We start from the raw sequence: 3,411 nt of genomic DNA, 5'->3' as shown, positions 1-3,411 counted from the left end.
ACCGTGCTGACGGCTATCACATCGACCTTGGAACCATTTCCGACGCGCATCGTCACCTCATCCTTAGCCAATCTTCGTTTAATCCGTAGCCCCTATTTTGAGTTGCAAATATGAGCAACAGAACCAGTATCAAATACCCAGGCGCTACTACGAGCATTAGTAAGGTACACATCAATACCATGTATATCAAATATACCTTTCACTTTGCCATCCTTCTTATCCGCCAAATACTTGGGGCGGTTCCGCTTCCAGTGACCAGTCCCTTTGCAATAGAAGCACTCAGTTTCAGGCTTAGGTCTAGACTTGGGCTTCTTCCCTTAAGCAACAACTTGCTTGCTATTATTCTTGAAGTTCCCCTTATCCCCTTTGCCCTTTTTCTTGAAACTAGTGGTCTCTTTAACCATCAACACTTGATGCTCCTTCTTGATTTCTACCTCCACAGCCTTAAGCATCACGAAGAGCTACGGAATCGTCTTTTCCGTCCCTTGCATATTATAGTTCATCATGAAGCCTTTATAGCTTGGTGGCGGTGATTGAAGAACTTTGTCAATGACACTATCATCAGGAAGATTAACTCCCAGCTGAGTCAAGTAGTTATGGTACCCTGACATTCTTAGTATGTGTTCACTGACATAACTATTCTCCTCCATCTTGCAGCTATCGAACTTGTTGGAGACTTCATATCTCTCAACTTGGGAATTTGCTTGAAATATTAATTTCAACTCTTGGAACATCTCATATGCTCCATGACGTTCGAAACGGCTTTGAAGTCCCGATTCTAAGCCGTAAAGCATGGCACATAGAACTATCGAGTAGTCATCAACTTTAGTCTGCCAGACGTTCATAATGTCCGGAGTTGCTCCTGTAGCGGGCCTTGCACCTAGCGGTGTTTCTAGGACGTAATTCTTCTGTGCAGCAATGAGGATAATCATCAAGTTATGAACCTAGTTAGTGTACTTGCTACCATCATCTTTCAACTTAGCTTTCTCTAGGAATGCATTAAAATTCAAGGGAACGGTAGCACGGGCCATTGATCTACAACAACATAGATATGCAAAAACTATCAAGACTAAGTTCATGATAAATTTAAGTTCAATTAATCATATTACTTAAGAACTCCCACTTAGATAGAAATCCCTCTAGTCATCTAAATGATCACGTGATCCATATCAACTAAACCATGTCCAATCATCACGTGAGATGGAGTAGTTTTCAATGGTGAACATCTCTATGTTGATCATATCTACTATATGATTCATGTTTGACCTTTCGGTCCCAGTGTTCCGAGGTCATATCTGCATAAGCTAGGCTCATCAAGTTTAACCCGAGTATTCTGCACGTGCAAAACTGGCTTGCACCTATTGTATGTGAACGTAGAGCTTATCACACCCGATCATCACGTGGTGTCTCAGCACGACAAACTGTAGCAATGGTGCATACTCAGGGAGAACACTTATACCTTGAAATTTAGTGAGGGATCATCTTATAATGCTACCGCCGTACTAAGAAAGATAAGATGCATAAAAGATAAACATCACATGCAATCAAAATATGTGACATGATATGGCCATCATCATCTTGTGCCTTTGATCTCATCTCCAAAGAACCGTCATGATCTCCATCGTCACAGGCTTGACACCTTGATCTCCATCGTCACAGGCTTGACACCTTGATCTCCATCGTAGCGTCGTTGCCGTCTCGCCAACTATTGCTTCTACGACTATCGCTACCGCTTAGTGATAAAGTAAAGCAATTACATGGCGATTGCATTTCATACAATAAAGCGACAACCATAAGGCTCCTGCCAGTTGCCGATAACTTTTACAAAACATGATCATCTCATACAACAACTTATATCTCATCACGTCTTGACCATATCACATCACAACATGCCCTGCAAAAACAAGTTAGACGTCCTCTACTTTGTTGTTGCAAGTTTTACGTGGCTGCTACGGGCTTCTAGCAAGTACCGTTCTTACCTACGCATCAAAACCACAATGATTTTTTGTCAAGTTTGATGTTTTAACCTTCAACAAGGACCGGCCGTAGTCAAATTTGATTCAACTAAAGTTGGAGAAACAGACACCCGCCAGCCACCTTTATGCAAAACAAGTTGCATGTCTGTCAGTTGAACCGGTCTCAGGAACATGGTCATGTAAGATTGGTCCGGGCTGCTTCATCCAATAATACTACTGGATCAAAATAAGACGTTGGTGGTAAGCAATATGACTATTATCGCCCAAAACTCTTTGTGTTCTACTCGTGCAAATTGTTGGGGAACGTAGCATGCAATTTGAAAAAATTCCTACGATCATGCAAGATCTATCTAGGAGATGCATAGCAATGAGACGGGTACAGTGTGTCCACGTGCCCTCGTAGGCCGAAAGTGGAAGCGTTAGGTTAACGTGGTTGATGTAGTCGAACGTATTCACGATCCAACCGATCCAAGTACCAAACGCATGGCACCTCCGTGTTCAGCACACGTTCAGCTCAATGATGTCCCTTGCACTCTTGATCCAGTAGAGGGTCGAGGGGGAGTCCAGTCAGCACGACGGTGTGGTGACAGTGATGGTGATGTGATCCGCGGAGGGCTTCGCCTAAGCACTACGACGTTATGACCGGAGGAGTAAACTATGGAGGGGGGCACAACACACGGCTAACAAAAACCTTGGTGTGCCTTTGGAGTGCCCCCCGCCCCGTATATAAAGGGGGAGGAGGAGGCCGCCGGCCAGGAGGGGCGCGCCAAGGGGGGAGTCCTACTTGGACTCCTAGTCCAAGTAGGACTCGGTCCCCCCTTTTTCCTTTCTCCACCGGAGGGAAAAGGAAGGAGAGGGAGAGGGAAAGGTAAGGGGGGCCGCGCCCCCTCCTCCTTGTCCTATTCGAACTCCCTAGGAGGGGGCGCGCGCCACCCCTGCGGGCTTTGCTGTCTCTCCCTTTAGGCCTATGTAGGCCCAACACTTCCCCGGGGAGTTCCGGTAACCCCTCGATTCTCCGGAAAAATACCCGAATCACTCGGAACCATTCTGATGTCTGAATACTACCTTCCAATATATGAATCTTTACTTATCGACCATTTTGTGACTCCTTGTCATGTCCGTGATCTCATCCGAGACTCCGAACAAACTTCGGTCACCAAAACACATCACTCATAATACAAATCATCATCGAACATCAAGCGTGCGGAGCCTACGGGTTCGAGAACTATGTAGACATGACCGAGACACATCTCCGGTCAATAACCAATAGCGGAACCTGGATGCTCATATTGGTTCCGACATATTCTATGAAGATCTTTATCGGTCAAACCGCATTAAAACATACGTCATTCCATTTGTCATCGGTATATTACTTGCCTAAGATTCGATCGTCGGTATGCTCACACCTAGTTCAATCTCGTTACCGGAAAGTCTC

Source organism: Triticum urartu, chromosome 5 (genome assembly GCF_003073215.2).
Source record: "Triticum urartu cultivar G1812 chromosome 5, Tu2.1, whole genome shotgun sequence".
In the NCBI taxonomy this organism is placed as follows: domain Eukaryota; kingdom Viridiplantae; phylum Streptophyta; class Magnoliopsida; order Poales; family Poaceae; genus Triticum; species Triticum urartu.
This window is presented reverse-complemented; position numbering follows the sequence as displayed.